This window comes from Taudactylus pleione, unplaced genomic scaffold (assembly GCF_031769625.1).
Source record: "Taudactylus pleione unplaced genomic scaffold, aTauple2 ptg000006l, whole genome shotgun sequence".
In the NCBI taxonomy this organism is placed as follows: Eukaryota; Metazoa; Chordata; class Amphibia; order Anura; family Myobatrachidae; genus Taudactylus; species Taudactylus pleione.
Genome location: NW_028284409.1, coordinates 2226769 through 2246718, shown reverse-complemented (window position 1 = coordinate 2246718; position 19950 = coordinate 2226769). Strand labels below are relative to the sequence as shown.

The 19950-nt window shown below is 38.2% G+C and overlaps 1 pseudogene; it reads right to left on the bottom strand.

Moving 5' to 3' along the window:
* Positions 1-9394: 9394 nt before the first annotated feature.
* The window catches only part of LOC148543025 (uncharacterized), a 36255-nt pseudogene continuing 25699 nt past the window's right edge, over positions 9395-19950 (bottom strand).

Below are 19950 nucleotides of genomic sequence, written 5' to 3'. Positions count from 1 at the left end.
TCCTCCAGTATTTTTGGTTCTCTCTGCTGAGCTTCCAGGTATTCTGAATCTGAACAGTTTCAGTCTGTGCTATTCCTGTTCTAGCCTGGTTCATGCAAGTCTCCTGTTCCATCTATACTCCAGTCTGATGTGCTTATCTATACATCTGGTCTGTGATAAACAATCATTATACCATTGTGAAATATGTCAAACTTTGGGTCAAGTACAGTTTAGCAGAGAACTAAACAAGACATAAGGATAAAATTATACAAACTGATATAAGTCTTCTCTGTGTGTGTCCCTGTTGCTACAAATTTGATGTGCCTAATTGGTAAATTGACTCCAATAAAAAGGCTGAATGAGATATACTGTTACAGGTTAAGCAAATTAATAAATATTTGAGACTTATGAACCTGATACACATTTCTTAATAAATGTGGTTCTGGAAAATGTAAGGATATATATATTTTCACCTTATATCATTAATGGAAGTAACACTATCAATTCATGCTCATGTAATAATAATTTTCTCCTCTCCATACCAATTTGATTTAATTATATTATATTTAATGATTCCTAGTATCTTAGTGTGTTGTTTGTATTCTTTATAACGAGCCAACACAACAAAGGCCTTTTTTTCCATTTTAATAAAATCATAGTAAAAGTTATATTTTAAATTTTCACATTATACATATATAATAGTGCCCCTAAAAGAAGAGTCCCACTTTTCCCTTTTTTGCTCTTCTGTGCACCTAAAACACAGTATAGAACAGAAAATCTTTTCTACAATATACAGACTTTAAGCAACATGGTTTATATTTATCTCTATATCTTGTCTAAGTGACATGAGAGGAGTTGTCCTTTTCCTATAAATTCTCCAGTAGACCTTTACAGTATACTGTATATGACTCTGCCATATACTAAATCACCCAATAACATGTGGAATTTCTTTTAACCACTGCAAGTGGTGATAGACTTATAAAAAATTAGGTAGATGTTCGATATTTAATATTTCCATTTCCTTTATCCCATTTTAATTTACAGTACCTTATTTGCTTTGCAAATTTTATGCCTCTGGGATAAAGGAGCATAAACATTCTCAAACTCAATTGCCATGTTCAAAATTCAAATCATAATTCAAGTGTAGTACTGTGTTACAATTTAAATTAAGGTAAGTTTTCAATATTCAAATACAAATCAAGCGAATTTTCAAAAAATAATAAAAACCTAGTCAAAGTGTTAATGCGTTAGTCCAGAGTTGGTGCTGCAGTACAGTCAAATATTTAAATAGAGAACCCACACCAAATGCCACCTCAAATGTTGCCAAATATTACTGGCAGTTGGTGTGGCTCCCCTATTTGAATATTGGAGTGCGCTGCAGCCACACCTCTGGAGCTACCACTTGTACCAGAGTTATAGTCCAGCAGCACTTGGGGCCATGTTGATTGTCACCCAGTCACCTTGGATGAGAGGAAACATTTTACTCCTTTTCACTCCCTTAGGAGTTGAAGTTTGAAAAATCCCTACTTATTGGGTGTTTAGGTCATGGAAGGAATATACTCTCCAAATTTCTTGTTTCTAGGTGCAATAGTTTGGGCTGGGCATTAATGAGTCAGTGAGTAAGGACATTTGTTTTTATATATTTCAAGATTACATTACCAGGTAGAGTATTACCACTTTAGCAGTTAACATTACTAACAAGTGCTGTGCCCTGCTAATATCACAATGATTAGGTAATACAAAGTATATGTTAAATCAGACACTAAGAGGGATAGAAAAAGGTTAGGTGTTACAAATAAATCAGGACTGGGAGAAGCTTATAAAGTATTAGCATTATTGAGTAGTCATCAATCATTATGATCACTATACTCGGAAGCCTACCCACACATGCATTATAATTTCACCTCTATACAGTTGTGTATTAATCTTTTTGTCAACAATCCAAGAGGGTAACAAATACACAAATCTATATGTATATTAAATGTATATTGCTTACATTTGGGAATATAAATGGGCTCATCACTATGGGTAGCTAACATTCTATATTAAATGTCCCTATTATCACATGTACATCTAAGTCAGCCAATCTTTTTGAGAAAATGATTGCTCATGCTGCATCTTACATCAGTTGCTATACATTTTTACTTAGTGCTTTGCATATACAGTAACACCAATGGCCCAATTACATCACTGGTGCCTAGAGACACACATTTTAATGGCATTACAGTAAATGGTGGTACCAAGTAGAATTATTTAAATTAGCCAACATCATAGTGAAGCAAATATTTTACACCAAACTATTTACTAGGCACACTCCAAGCCTGATTCAAAGTTTGACGTAAATCTGAAGAAGGTTTTTGATCTGAGTACTTACAGGATCTGTACTGCTAATGTATAATATCCGAGGGTGATTAGGGATCTGTAGTATGGAATTTCTCACCAATCTCATCATACCTGTTGTTTCTGCTATGCCACACCACAGCAAAAATGTAGGTGGTCCTCCAAACCGCAACACAATAATTGACACAATGAATAAAACCATTTTCACTTTATTTAACTGGAACTCTTCTTGAAATCAGGAATCTCATATGCAAGGGTTAAGTGATAGTAAGTTACACACAGTAACACCATAGTATCTTATATTTATGCAATACTAGACATGTAGAATCAGAATCAACTTTATTGGCCAAGTATACTTTCATATACAAGGAATTTAACTCTGCTTAACAACTAGCAAACTATTTCCATAAAAGAACACAGCAGGCATACATTCACAATATACTGTACCAATCCATAAATAATACAAATTCAATACAATACATATCTAGATATAAACCTCCTAATTAAAACAGTTATTAATACTGAACAAAATATTCCCCAGTTAGGTATTTAATAAAAGAACCGCCTGCTGGAAAAAACTTTAAGATGTCTAGTTGTCTTTACAGAATGCGATCTATATCGCCTACTTGACGGGAGCAATTGAAAGAAATCATGACCAGGTTGTGTTCCATCTGCCACAATATTCCTAGTCACTTCCTCACCCTGGACAAATATAACTCCTGTATGGAGGGGGAGTTCAACACCTGTTATTTTTTCTGCTTTTCTAACTACTCTTTGTAGTCTAGCCCTCTCGTTCACTGTTCATAATTCCAACACCCATGAATTCTAGTTACAAATTTAATTAGCTATATTAGGTTATGTAGTTGTACTCTAAATTAAAGTACAACTTTAATTACAAACATGAATATACAAATAAAGAACTACTAAACACTAATGTAATCTGAACCCCTTTCAATAGCTTACACTACTAAATAATGGTGATACTTATGATTCCACAATAATGCAACAATATCACAAATAATGTGTTCAAAGCAATTAATTCTGAACAAGGAATAAGCAACCAAAGAAACATAATTCCAGAAATATAAATATGCCTATACTTTAACAATAATATGTTCTCCCCTGGCAGCTTTTCAGTGGTGCACTTTGAAACAAACCGAATTTGACTGCCATTAGCTGAGTGCAGTGTACTCTCTCTCACTGTAATGCTGGCAGTCTATTCCACTGCAAATATGCTATACAGATATGAAAAGAGTTGGCCAATCAGCAAAAAACGATAGCCGAAAAGGTACTGTAGAACTTGTGGGATGCACTATGACATTGCCTGCTGATGGTGTATACACAATATATGCTGTAGTCATCTATGCTTCAGCTCTTTGTTGTTAGCTGACTCCAATCTATGTACTAACTTTATGACATGGGATAGTTAGTTGGCAATGAGTAGACTTATTGGGGAACAATTATATACATAAGGCAGAAGTTGTTTCTATTAATACTCTTATATAGCCCCTTGGTACTGTATCAAGGATTGAGTTTTTGCAAATTGTGAGGTGATATCAGTAATAAATAGCTCAGTTTCTAGTCAGGGTTACCTCAGGTGCTGCTGTATGGCTGGTGTGAGCTAGTGTAAGGGTGCACTGTGTTGTGTGCAGCTACCTGAGCTATACTGGCTATGTCACAGTCTCTATTCCATATGCAGACAAAGGAGTTACCTTCAGGTAATACTGCTCCTCACTATCTGCTGCGCATTCCCCTCTGATGCTTTGGGCTACCTGTCAGCCAAGGTCTCAGAGTCTGTCTCCTCTTTCAGTACTGCTTCCCCAGGTCCACCTCTGACTCTGAATGACATGGAGATAGGGCCTGCCTTTATGCTCAGCACCACCCAATCAGTACCTCACGCAGCACCTATTCATACAGTTTTGGGCTCTGAGATGCAGCTCCCTCACTGTTGCTGGCAGCAACACCTCAGCAGCACAGGTCTCTCTTCTCAGTGGTCACCTCAGGACAGACCACTGTCAGACAGTGTCTGCTCTCTTATATATAATTGGCCTCATGTAGCTCTGTCCAGACCAACTGCCACTTGCTTCCAGCTGTCACTTGCCTAACCACCTGACACTGCCCATGTGACCTGCTTATGACCTCTTGAGCAGCTGCAGGGGCTGCCAAGAATAGTGGTCTGCTTATGTAATAGCATACACATGAGCTGTAGTGAACTGCACACTGTCAGATGTAATACCTTGTTTAGTGGGAAATTGCACATGTGCAGATCTTGCTCTGCAAGATCACTCACAGTGCCCCCATTTGGAAGTGGGAAGGAGTGGCAATGACCAGCATCCCAGAAAATGTGGGTGTGTTGACCCCATTTTCTGTTTGTGAAAAAGCTAGTGTCTACATCTTCCAAACAGATTCAGGGGCCCCAACACTGAAATACACAGCCATCCTGAGTAACCTAAGAATTACTCAGGTCGTCGATGTTCATGCAAGTGTTCCCATGGATGCATCCTTGGATGCAGCAGCAGATCAAAGAAGCCAACACAAGACACAACATTAGCATATCATAAAAATGTTGCTGCATACTAAGATGCCTCAATTGTGTAGTAGCGTACAATGCTTAATCAGGCCCCTGTTTCACAAACAAACCAGTTTGTTTAAAAAAATCTAAATAAGAAGACATTTTTGTTGGCGGTTCTGCCTGCCAAAATTAAAACGGCAATAATATTATATGCAAAGCATGCCTGGTTTTGCATGTAATACTACGTACTTATAATTTAAGTACCATGGAAAAAAAGTCAACTATTGAAGGCTTTGAAAAATCACCACATTCTAAATATACCCCAAGATCTTAACCTGTGCACTAGAAATATGGCAACAAGATTTGCAAAACAGCAAGAGGATTAGCCACCAGACTAACAAAAGAAAACAAAGAAAATGAAAAACAAGTCAGTAATACAAAAAATAATTAAAGTACTTTACATCAAGAATTAAGAGCCAATTACTGAACCTATTGGTTGTTGGGAGAGAGCGCTCTGGGCCTGATTCAAATCCGGATGCTCTTTAAGAGCGCTCGCTCTGAATCAGGGCGCTCGCTAAGCTGTGGGTGACCATCCACAGCTTTTGCGTGCAGCCAGGTGATGGTCACGAAGGTCGTGACCATCGTGACTATAGGGGCTTGCGACGAGACCCTTGTGGTAGGGTCTCGTCCATCGCAAGCCCCAAAGAGCTTCCTGCTGTAACAGAGCAGGAAGTTCTCCACTGACATCACTCTTGATGTCAGTGGTGCCTCCCACAAATGGCAGGTGTTCCTTCAGGAATGCCTCCGTTTGTGTAGCCACCCCCCCTCCCCTCCTACAAAACAGGGCGAGCTGTTGATCAACATCGACAGCCGCCCCCTTTTTGTAGTGAGTCCCGGAGCGAAAGAATTTCTCTGTCACTCTGGGGCTTGCACATGCGCGCGCCGCACATGCGCAGTACCCCACCATCAACCCGCTTGCGGGCGCTGTGCAGGCCCTCTGTGTGATGTCTCTCTTTTAGCCTCCAGGCGCTAGGACCTGGAGCAGCTGGATGCATGATTTCCGACCTACTGAGTGCCACGACATCTGACCTGCTGAATGTGTTACTACACATGTACGGTTCCCTGTACACCATTCTCCTTCCATCATTCTGTGTAAAGGATTTGCCCCTGAGACTCCACTAACTAAGACTATATACAGGCCACATAAAGACCCCAAATACCACTGTGTCACTACCACTGAGTATACTATATATATACTACTGCCACTAGTATATATATACATATGCACACTACAGGCACTAGCATATCCCTTATATGCTCCTGGCTGCAACTGGATATCCTTGCACCCTGCACATGCTGCATACTGTTTGTCCCTATCTGTTTCTGCATCTGTTTCTCTCAGTTAATAAACCAATCCCTGGATAAGTTTATCTGTTATGTGGACTAACATCCATTGCACACCAATGACACCTACTACGAATGTAGGATCTGAAAAAAATTGGTTCCATAAAAGATGGAATGGGGATTTGGTCACAAGGAATAATGGGAAGGAAAACATAATATATGATACTTTCCTCTGTGTTTGAATGAAAACATCCTTGTGTTGAGATGTTATGTTAATGCTACAGGCATCCTACATAAGTATCTACTTCTGCCTGGTCAGCACACAATTTAGATTAAGTGAATATAACCTGTGCTTACTCTCTAAAGAGTAAATCACTAGCAGGCACCTGGGGGTAATCCAAACCCCTAGATTAATAATGTAACAAAAAGATTTGTGCCTGCGCTTGAAAAATTATTGAGTACATAAGTGTGTATTATTGTAAAAAAAGGGTGACTAGATAAGTACTTGATGGACTTATTTAATTAACAAGAATACAGAAATTGATGGAGTCACAGTGCTCCTCTCTGTAATCAATAAATAGTAGTGCTGTACAAAGAAAAGGGGAAAATGCTGGGGTGGGACTGGGGAAGATATGAGAAAGATGGAGACCAGTCCTGATGTGGTTCAGTAATGGAGAACTTCTATGTTTAGGAAAGTAGGAGAAATAACCAAAATTAGGGGAAAAAAATCAATAAAGTTGTAACATGCAAAATCTTGAAAAAAAGGGAAAAGAAGTCTCAAGCAAAAAACAATGTGCTGTTAAAAGTCTATGGTAGTTGCGCTGTCGAGGGGCGGCGGCCTGTACCCTCCGGTCTGTCAATTTACCCAGTATCCTATAAATGCTGTAATCCTCTGCTGTCCTTGATGTTAATCCCACTGCCTTCTTTTGGAGTGTGTGCCTCGTTACATACTCACTATTGTTCCACCTTAGTCACCAGACACGAGATAGTCTGCTGGAGCCCACGCTCCCTTGCGGTCACGTGGTTCTGGCTGACGGATGATGCAGCCGGCTGCTCGACCCACTGGCTGGTGCAGAAACTTGAGAGATGTAGTCAGTTCGGGCTGTGCACAGTTCGGACACTGTCCTGGATCAGCTGAAGTACAATGGGCATGAGTAGTGGGCTATTGCTGATATAAGGAGAGAAATCTGTAAGGATGTCCGACATGTAGCGGCTTGCCAGCCTTCTTCAGGGACGTGTTGGGATGGAGTACATGGTCTCTTTAAATAGGGGAGAACCACTTACATGGTTAATGACATGTGATGCTTGTTGTCATGGTTACACATTGTCATATGTGACACATAGAAGCTGATTGGCTGCTGTTCGTATTAGAAACAATGTATAGGATTGGATCTTGTGTGACAGCAGCCTGAATAGGGAGGAGCAATATAAACTAAGCTAGTTTGTTCGTGAAAAACGTCATACAGGTATTAGTAATTTTGTGAGTAAATAAACATTGATTTTCAAATATCGAGCATTATGTTAGTGGTAACTTGTTAAGTAAGATATAGTATTTATTAATATTGCATCAACAGATGCTTAACTAACCTGCTTTATTACAGTAACCTAATTGAAGTCAATAAGTGACATCATATTTTACTGTTTGTATGTAAATGAATCATGATTGATGTGCGTAACTGGATGTTGGCAACATAATGATTTACTGTTTGTATGTGAAAGAATCATGATGTGAATTGAATATTGGATATTAGCAACCGGTGTGTCTGTGGGAAATTAATAAGTGCAGAAGGTATACCATATTGATTCCTAAAAGTCGCTAGTCGCTATTTAGCGCTGCAAGTCACTTAAGAAATAATTGCTTTCCAGTCTAATCTTGTGGTTCCAAAGCACAAAAAGTTATTTATGGAAACAGGGAAAGATTTAACAATTAGAATAAAAAGCAATAATATATATATAAGTACAAGCCGATACATACACATGCGCTACTGGTCCCAGTATGCAGTCCTTCAATCCTGAATCCTGCGGTCACCCAAAATGAAGGATGACTGAACACTGAGGCCAGCACACAGCATATATATGGTACAGGTTACAAGGATAACAAAGGGGCAAGTTGGCATGTTTTCATTGGTTCTTGCATCTGGTCAATCTGGTCATTGGTCAGTTCATATGGTATCATCAGAGGTATGGCTCGGTTTTCCAACAGCTTCTTTGTGTAACTTCCCTCCAAGGAACTAGTTTAAACTGGCTAAAAACACTGCATATAGAGAATAGCATTCTAACCAATAACTCCCTATAATCCATAACTAGCGAACACAAGATGCGAATCCTTCGCCGATAGAAATGGATGTCTGCAAATAAACAGGGATTTAGTATAATACCAAACATGACATGTCCACTGTATTCTAAACGTTAGATCTCATTTAAGCACATATTACATCATAATTATTAACAAACAAAACCTCTAATAACTCTGGTTATTAACTATAATGTGTGGGAACCATTTTATATGTATGTGTTCGCATATGTGAGTCTGTATATTGAAATAGGAAGTGTTCATATGTATGTATGTGAATATGCATGTGAGCGGCTATGTGTACGCATGTGGATACACATGGTAGCGCCTCTGTGTATGCATATAAGTTTATATTTGTGAGTTATGTGCATCAGTGTATATGTGTGTGGTGGATTCGCATTTGTCCGCATCAGATTGTGCCGATGCAAAGTAGCGTCATGGTAACCTGTCATCAGACCATAGATGAATAGATCGTCGGATAATAATTGCAAGCAATCATATCCAATTATTTGACTTTGACAGTCCACCCTTTGATAAGAAACATAAAACTATTACATTCAATTCAACCTTTTTAGTCAGGCATAATAAATGAGTATTCAGTGTTCTAAACGATATGACACAACTTGGTCATTGAACCGTTAGTAATGCATTTCAGGAAAAGGGTAAAACAACCCTTATATGCGATCTGCGGATCTATAAGGGACCATTGGTAGGATGTGGGACCTCATCAAAGCTATAAAGGAAGTTTGGGGGGGAATTGAGACTACATTATCTAGGATGTTTTAACGGAACATTTACAATACATTTTATTATAGATGACCAAGCCTATTCACATGTTATCTGATGGCACATTCAATTTCAGGATTGTAATGCAGTTCTTTATCAACCTTAGTACCTATACCATCACCACTCACCACCATCATGATTTAATTTTCACGGTTAACCTTGGTGGTACATTTTCTACCCTTTGCTACAGTAAGAACACATCTGACACATAAACCAATTACTAAAATGACAAGTATAAGAATAAGGAGCTTACCTATACTAGCAACCATTTCCTGTACCCACTCTCCCAGACTGGCAAACCATTTGACAGGGTTTAACCATGAGAACCATGTCTCTACCTTTAACTCAGTCTCATACAGGAAAGTATTATGGTTCTTCCAAAATTCCCAATTCGGTTGTAGGATTTCATCCATTTTCCAGTCTATCACCTCTTTGGGGTCATCATTATTATTGGTGATGTACGTGCAACACTTGACACCAAATTGGGTGGCCAAAGTCACACAATATCCACCAGTAACAGCAGTCAGGTAGTTTAACACTAGCCTATGTTGTACCAATTCCTTTTTAAAAGCCTGTAGCTCCTTACCAGTATACTTGAAAGTGTCATCATACATCTCGGTGATGTTGTCTATTAATTTAGCCAGGTCTTGGATGTATCTAAAATTTAAAGTTCCCCGAGTGATCCTTGTGGGATCTAATGTTATCCAAATTTGGAAGCCAGTTGTTTCACAAATCAACTGTGTGGCTATATGTTCTTCACCAGGTATCATATTTCTTTTGTCATGATGTTCATACTGTGTGTGTATGTATGGAGGTGGTGCAGTTTTATGGATATCAATCATTTCATCATGCGTAAGGGTCATGATTTATGGTAATACCCTTCCAAGATAACATAAACCTTCAGAACTCAGAGAGAGCCACGTGTACGCTTTCCTTCCACATATAAAATACACATCATCTGGGAGAACATAAGGAACATAATGCATCATTATCATTGAACACATTATTCTTACAAAGAATCCTGCTCCCAGTTCCGCCATTTGACTGGTACACGCTTCTGTTTTTTATTTGCACAGTACCCTAGTGATACTCTGCCAACCATTACTGTATCATATCTACGTGTGTACCTATACCAAAAGTATCTCCCAGTTGCAACAATTCTGCATACAAGTTCAGAATCAATAGGCTCATTATCTGCTCAGTGTGAATAAGTCATTGTCTGATTGTTCCAGGTCACCTCCCAATTTCCTGGTTGTCTGAAATTTGTGATATTTAAGCATACCAGGGATCTATCTACCTGTTTCTGGTGGAGCTTAAGACTAGGGGGTTTATATATATTACATTTCTTGTCCACCGGTCTTCCCCCATTTAATTCAATTACCTCTGCTAACTTTAATGGGTATGGCACTAATCCCAATTTACTCTGTCCTTGAGGTACTTGGGAACACACCCAACATTCAGTCTGGTTTAAGACCTTACCCAGTAAGGAATGGTAATCCTCTACAGGATGCTCACCCAAATACAGATTATTCTTGGACTGGCATTGTTGGATGCATTTCTCATCAACTACGGACCCACAGTACTCGCAAATACAATATTCATCAGACAATAACCCCTCACACTGTCACCGAGTTACATGGCTAACAGATCTCTTAATTTCTAAACTGAGTTTAACCATATAACGCCCTGATAGGTTTATTGCTCTCTCTTCCAACTCCACTCTATCGACATCATTATCGACCTCCCTCTCCATCATCTGTCCTCCATCACAGAAACAGGAAATCCCAAATAAGGATGAGGAGAACCCTGGAAGGAGGTAAGGACACAAAAACAGCCCGCCACTCCGTTGCTGGAATAGTGGTCTGCACACATCTCTGGCTCAGGTGTTTTCACTGCAATCTCTAGCTCTCCCGGAACAGGCTCACAATCGACAGGCCCACATTATCTGTCTCAACTCTGCCTTGTATCTCCTTCGGGTGGTTGACCTTTCTGCAGTGAGTGGAATGGACCCAGGTATCTCTTTCTGCTGCCCCCAAAGATGTGTCACTGGTCAACAACCCCTGGCAAGGGCCTTCCCAATGATCTGTTAAACAACATTTTTGATGAGAATCTCCAAAGACAGAAAATTTCCCTAATCTGGGAAATTCTAAAATTTCCAACCCTCAAATACCCATGTAACACCCTCCCTTTTCTCCTGACAATAATCTGTGTATTAATTGTTGAGGAGAATCAGAGAAGTCTTGGGCGCTTTGATCTACTTTAACCAGCATTCTAATGTTCTGAGAAAATAGAAAGAAATGTTAGTATACATAATACGGGTATGTCAATTTGTAACTAATTCTTATCTATCCTAAACATACAAAACTGTTAATAGATATGCACAATTCATTTAGTAATAACAGTAAATCATCCTATGGAACCTGTTTAAATATAAGACCATTTTAAAATAACCTTAAATGTAATTTTTTATTCAAAACCCTTAGTAATTCCAGGCATTACCACCTCTGCTGGGAAATGGATGTGTATTTCCCTTACCTACTACTCCTCCTAGGACCTGTGAGTGTCCCTATTGTCCAGAAGAGGTAAAACAGCAAAATTACAACAGGTGTTTTTGAGAAAAACATACATTCTGCTGAGTTATTGTCAGAGCAACAATTTTAAACAGTATAATCATATGTATATTTTTATGATCTATGGCAATCCCCCTGTTCTGGTGAATGAAACCTCCACCATTGGGTTATCCACAATACCTACATCACAATTTAACTAGATTTTACAGGGATTTATAAACATAAAAAAATCACATTTGTGCCTGTTATTAACAATCACATGGGATCTCTAAAAACTATTTCTTATGAACACTTGGTCAGGGGTTGCAATACCAATACTTACTTTCTACCACTAAGGGGATTTTGAATCCTTTACTCTGGGACACATATTTAATAATTATAGTTTACCTGTATACAATACCATATGGATGTCTTTTTATTTACTACAGTGATGACAAATCTAGATTTCCTTATTTCTGCTTTTCATATGATATCCCTACTTCTAAGGAATATCCCATGTCCAACATTCTGAGTGTTACGCATATCACATTGTATAATCTATAATGTATAATGTAATGTATATCTCTGTTTAAGAAAGTCATATTTCCTGCAGTCATATATACTTACCACATGACTGGTTTACCTTTATTACAGAATTCGCCGACTTACGATTCAGTCTTTTCCAACCATTCTGCTTACTAATACATATATAATGATTATTACAAGACTCATTGCAAATCTGCTATATGATCCAATTTAATCACACCCTGCTTAGCAATACATCACCTGATTCTAAGCTTCACACCAGCATCACATATATATCCGTCACAAGAATTTAATTTCTTAACCCAAAGTAAATCTATAAACTGCTATATTGCAAGGATTTTTCAGACGTACATACAAACTCCACACAGGAAAGTACATACAAACTCTACACAGGACACCAAGATCATGTTACAGCACAAATACCTCAAAACTTATGTATTGCAGCCATGTGTGGGTTCAGTGCACAGATCCCTGTTTTCTGAGATCATGTGTAAACCCCACCCTTTGTGCACAACCAGACTTTTGAGAACAACGGAGAGTAATAAATGCAAATCATGATTCATATTTGTGCTGATTCTAGCTCCTGTATAAATCATGATTATTCATAACAAACATCATAAACTTTGCCAATTGTAATGTTTGTGACATTCTCAGAACACAACACATTGGAAACCACCTGCAATAGGAAAAATACTTTTACCATCTCTAAATGAATTTCTAATTTTACATTCATTGGCTTCATGTATATATAAAGAATTAATATTTATAAGAAAAAAATTATTATTCATTTTTGGGTTTGTTGTGATTAATTAAGAATTCTCTCATGTGCCAATGGGTATTATGTGACCTTAATGCACACGTTTCACTGCAGATATGCTGTAGGGTGAAATGGAATGATATACCGTGGTTGTATGTGTGCAAAGTGTACACGTGTGTGTATATGGGGGAATATATGATATACTGTATGTATATTTTAAGGTAATATTAATTATTCACCTGCACTTCTGGCTCGACTACTGGTCTAGAGATAAATTGTGGAGAGCAATCTATCAGAGAAAATAATTATTTGTGCATGTATGTGCATGTGTATGTTGGGTGATTTGTGTTGTTTTGAATGGGATGGTGGGGCCTCATGGCAATGCAGTTAAGTCATTATAAAGAGATCTATTTTACCAAGTGTGACTTGATCAAAGTGAACCTCTTGCAACAACAAATTAAGCTATTGTCTAACTCTCCAGGTAGACCAAAAAAAGCCTGTTCTTATTAATATATCCCAATCTCAATATTTACTGTAAACAAGGACACCTGATCTTTCCACAATGTACAATGACTAAGGCTTGCACATACTTAAAATTATTTAAATATCTAAAATATTAACAATTTCCCTTTATGGCTATGATAAATTAATTTGATTGACAACACATTTGAACTAACATAACCATTACGTTTTAAACTCATCTCACCAATTTCAGCTGCTGTCCCTACTGGGGGAAACCACTCCCCTTCCTTACCTGCATGGTACTTCTTGCATGTTAATAGCACAGGCAATGGCTGATTTTACAGTGGGTTCATTATCTTCTTCAGGAACATTACCTTAAAAAAATACCTTAAAACAGGATATAAGTTACTTGTTACATTTTTTTTATTTTTGGTATCAGCTATACTTCCACCTGTGGCAGCATAAGGCGGCGGAGGTGTGCAATGTGCTATCTTCTTTATGCACAGTGACGCTACCTTGCAGCGTGGGTATGCTACTGGGCGGCATCTTGCTTTGCAGCGTGAGTACGCTGTTTTGTGACTCACATATACCACCATGCCATGTGTTCCCCTTGTGCTGCCATAACTTTAAACAATCATACTTTACTCTTTTCTTCAAAGATTTGACTAAACATATGTTATTTCTAACATTACTCAGTACCTCTGAACCAAAACTGCCAACTTTGGGAAAGGGTTTTATGCATTCTTTGGTCATCTTGACCTATATGTTGCAGTATGCAGTTGCATACTCGACATACTTCTCATTCATTATATACCTTGCCGATCCAATCGGCCCATTCATAAGCAGCTCTCCCTGTACCATCCCTAGCGACTGCTTAGTACCCATCTGGGACAATGCTTTTGCTTCTTTCACTAGGGACTTCGACGGTGGACGAATGAAATAAGCTGAGTCCACTCACTTCCACCTGTTGTGCACCGCCAACCGCTAAACATTTTACCATTAGCATGCACAACGAAGAAACAGAAAATAGCCTATGCAATTATTCTGCTTTCCCGACAAATTATACCAAGCTTTGTCCGACCGCTTCCTACTTTGACTCTCCCCTGGTAGAATTTAAGTATTCCATTAACACTTACCCTTGCCAAGGGTATCCTACACCACAACCAATTTCACAATCATGGTTCGCACAACCGTGCGGTCCAATCACATTGCCCAGAGACACTACCCTATGAATGGACTTTGCGATTACAATTGGAAGTTGACCAAGAAACAACCTCCAGTTTCTCGCTCGGTATATCTGCTGTGTATACCTACTCAGTAGTAGTTGTGCCTCGTCAGACACCTACCGGGTCTCTCCTGTCTCTCTCCAACAGTGAAGAAAAACCTTTTCCATTTTTCTTTTCCCCTTTTCACATCACAAGCATACGTTCACATTCATATACCTTTGTTTCTGGCCAGAAAAATGCTTTCCCCTTGGCTATACCAATACAGAGGATTTTAACAAGTGATACAAGACTATCTATTACAACGATTGTTTAAACATACGGCAGTAATACAGGGCAGATGCATACACTATTTGTGAATCACCTATTGCAGTGCAAAAGTGACAATAAAAGAAACAGCCTTTTCTCTCTTGTCCCTGGATTCTAAACAGTGCTCCTTAGATCACCCAAAAATGGATATTCAATTTCACAACACTGAGTACAAAACAGGTTCAAAATACATTGCGTTCTTACCCGTGTGTGATGCGTCCACCCTTTGATGAGGGATCTAAATCCGTTCATCGCTTTGAGTAATTTCCAGTAGCTTGACCTCAAGGCCGAGCCCCCATCTATTGATTCATAATAGTCGCTAGTCACTATTTAGCGCCACAAGCCGCTTAAGAAAGAATTGCTTTCCAGTCCAATCTTGTGGTTCCAAAGCACAAAAAGTTATTTATGTAAACATGGAAAAATTTAACAACAAGAATAAATAGCAATAAGATATATATATAAGTACAAGATGATACATACGCATGCGCTACTTGTCCCAGTATGCAGTCCTTCAATCCTGAATCCTGCGGACACCCAAAATGGAGAATGACTGAACACTGAGCACAGCACACAGCATATATACATTACAGGTTACAAGGATAACAAAGGGACAAGTTGGAATGTTTTCATTGGTTCTTGCATCTGGTCAATCTGGTCATTGGTCAGTTCATATGGTGTCATCAGAGGTATGGCTCGGTTTTCCAACAGCTTGTTTGTGTAACTTCCCTCCGAGGAACTAGTTTAAACTGGCTAAAAACACTGCATACAGAGAATAGCATTCTAACCAATAACTCCCTATAACCCATAACTAGCGAACACAAGATGCGAATCCTTCGCCGATAGAAATTGATGTCTGCAAATAAACAGGGATTTAGTATGATACCAAACATGACATGTCCACTGTATTCTAGATCTCATTTAAGCACATATTACATCATAATTATTAACAAACAAAACCTCTAATAACTCTGATTATTAACTATAATGTGTGGGAACCAATTAATATGTATGCATTCGCATATGCGTGTCTGTATATTGAAATAGGAAGTGTTTGTATGTATGTATGTGAATATGCATGTGAACATCTATGTGTATGCATGTGGATACACATACAAGCATCTCTGTGTATGCATATAAGTTTATATGTGTGCTTTATGTGCATCAGTATATATGTGTGTGGTGGATTCACATTTGTGTGCATCAGATTGCACCAACGTAAAGTAGCATCGTGGTAAACCATTGTCAGACCATAGATGGATTAGATCATCAGATAATAATTGCAAGCGATCATATCCAATTATTTGACTTTGACAACCAATATGTAAAAGAGGTAGAAAAAGCTAACGTGATAGTATATTGAAGAGGTTCTGTAACCAGTAAATAATTTGTTAAGTAATTGAATGACCGGACTTCTATGGATAGGATAAATGAGGGGAGTGGTGGAAGGTAACCAAGTACATGGAGAACCTTATTGATGGGGTGAGAGGTTCAGTAGTTATTAATATATTTAATCTAGGTGTCAATGTTAAGTCCTTTGTGTGTTTTTGTCTTAAGTGTAAATATCCACTTGAGTTCTTCCTTGTCCAGACATTGCTCAAAATTACCACCCCTCCAGTTCTTATGAATCAGTTGGATGCCTATTATCTGTAATCCCCTAGCATCATTGTTGTGTGAGTTTTTACAGTGATTTGATAGGCTGTGGGTGGCTAGGCCTTTCTTGATGTTTCACACATGTTCTGAAGCTCTTTCCTCTTAGTCCTTCCCATGTACTGTAAATTGCAAGGACACTCAGCTAGGTGTATGAGTCCTTTACTGTCGCAAGTGATCTGTTCCTTGATTTTGTATTCTGTTTTGGTTTTTAAAGACATAAAGGTTTTTATGCATTTGGTGGTGCTGTTGCAGGAGCATCAATAGGAGCAGCACCCACAAAAGAGGAAGCCCGCAGTATTTGTGTTCTCTATTAAGCTAGTTGGGGGGATATGGTTTTTCTTGAGCTTGGAGTTGAGATCTGGGGTTTTCTATATATTATTTGAGATTTGTTTGGCAGAATGTCTGAAAGTTTATCATCCTGAAGGAGGATGTGTCAGTGTTTTCTCATGATCTTCTGGATGGACGTTGAGACACGGCTATATTGTGTCACCATGCATGTTTTGCATTGGTAGTTTGTAGCTTTGGTTTATGTTTGATGAGTGTGTTCCTGTCAGTTCCTAAAGCTTTGTCATAAGCTGCCTCTATTGCTATGGAATCATATTGTTTGGATAGAAATAATTTTTTCATCTCCTTCTCTTGTTCTATGTAGTCCTGTACTAGTGTGCAATTGTATCTTACTCTTTGAAATTGCCCCATGGGAATGCTTCCCAACCAATTAGGGTGGTGACCACTGGTAGATAAAATATAGCTGTTGACATCTACAGTTTTATGGAAGGTTTTTGTCAGTATTTGATTGTTTTGAATGAAAATGGTGAGGTCTAAAAAGTTGACTTGTTCTCGGCTGTAATCAGTGTTAAATGTTAGGTTTCTGTCTTTCTGGTTGATGTAATTTAAGAAGGAATTTAGGGACATCTCGTCTCCTTTCCAAATAAACAGGATATCATTGATATAGCATCGCCAGAGGACTAGATTTGGGCTGAACTCGCCAAATGAACAGATGGTGCTATCTTCCCATGAACTCATGAAAATGTTAGCATAGCTTGGTGCAAATGTAGTCCCCATGGCTGTACCGGTAGTCTGTTTGTAAAATTTGTTGTTAAACCAAATGTAATTGTGTTGTAATATAAATTTCACTCCCTCTAGTATGAAGTCACTTGATCTATCTGTAGATCTATGTCAGCTGTTAGAATTTTTTCTATGGCTAGTAAACCTTGTTCCTGTTGAATTACCATATACAATGATGCAATGTCGCTAATGCATAGCCAGTAGTCGGTTGGATGTCTGTAAGGATTCTTAGTACATCAGATGTATCTTTTAGATATGACCTTTGCTTCTTTACATATGGTTGTAGAAACCTGTCAATATATCACAATAAATTTGCTGTGAGTGAGTTAATCCCTGAAATGATGGGTCTGCCTGGTGGTTTATGGATGCTTTTATGAATTTTGGGAAGATAATAGAAAATGGGTATTATGGGGTGTTTATTAACCAGGAATTGGTACTCTGCTTTGCTTAGAATGCCTCTGTCTTGGCCTGTCTCTAGTAGATATTGTAATTGTGCATAATATTTTTTTGTGGAATCCAAATCCATGACTGAGTATATGTTCTTATCTCCTAGTATTCTATTACACTCCTCTATGTAGTCTGATTTTTCTAGTAGGACAATCCCCCCTCCCTTGTCAGCTGGTTTAATTATCAGGTTTGTATTATCCATTAGCTCATGTTGAGCAACTCTTTCTGTTCTAGTTAGGTTGACTTTGTGGTTTTTGTCTGTTTTCAGATTGTCCAAGTCCTTGTTGACTAAGGACTTGAATGTGTCGATGAATGGGCCTCATAGGTGTTGTGGATAGATCTTAAAGGCCGGTTTAAGATTGGAGTGTCTGAAACCGAAAGAATCCTCTTTAGGTCTGTAGTCCACTCTACTGTCATCTTTGTAGTATTTTTGTAGAGTGAGTTTCCTAATAAATTTATTAAGATCAAGGTAAGTTTCAAATTTGTTAATGCTTTTATGGGGGTCAAATTTTGAAGCCTTTGTTGAGCACCGTTATGTGAGTTTTGTGCAATGTGCATGTGCTCAGGTTGAAGATCCCATTGGTTCTTGTTGTGTCTGTGTTCTGTTGGCCTTTTTATTGGTGGACTGCCTCATCTACTGTACATCCCCTTCTGTGGTTTCTAGTTTTCATTTTAGGGGAGTGTGAGTCTTTTGGCAGGCTAACATGCCTGCACCCATATCTAAAAAACTGTACCCCATTCTTATTGTGAGTCCTTTCTATATAAGTTGGAGGAGTTGGTGGGGGGAATGGGGGGAATGTCGAAGAAATATCTGTGAATGTTTGTAGACCTGCATCTACTGAGAGCCTAGCTAGTTGTTCATAATCAGTGTCTTCTTCTATGCCATAAGTAGAGAAAGTTGAGTCAATGCTAGTATTTAGTGTGATGTTCTCCAGTGTTAGTTGTTCTGTTTTTTTGTCTGTTTTATGATATCCTTGTTTTGTTGGTTGTTTTGCAGCCTGGTCATAAATTGCTGATTTGTTAAATTTAGTTTTTTTGTAGACTATGTAGTAGTCATAGGTATTTGTTTTATTTGTTTGGGGAATTTTTGATTTCTTGATTTTTTGGAATCCTGGTGTGGTGAATCAAATGTTTTAATCTTGATTTTGTTGTTATTTTTGGTTTTGGTTTTACCTACTGTAGTCGGTCTCTTAATATTTTGGACTGTTTAATATGAACTATTGAACTTTCATGTTTTGCAAGTTTGATGAGGGCGATGACTTCTAACTGTAGGTATTCCTAATTTTTTTGTATTCTTCTAATTGGTTGTTCAGTGAATCTAAGTCTCCTTCTAGCTTTTTGAGTGTTTCAGTGTGTGATAATGATTAATTTTATTAGTTGTTTAGAGCATTCGTGCAGTATAGTATCCCATTTTGTCATAATGCTACAGATATCCTACATAATGATCTACTTTTGCCTGGTCACGACACAATTTAAATTGTTGAATCTGTTTCATGGGTGGGGTTGTGAGGGCAATGTCTTTTCAAAAACTCAGTTTTGTGGTGATATAGAGATTGTTGGTTTAAGCATAACAAATTAATAAATTGTACCCATCAAAATATGTACATACCCAACATGTGATATTGTGAATAAATGGTACTGTACATAATCTGAATATGCGTTGTAGTAATAGGTTGTACATATTCTAA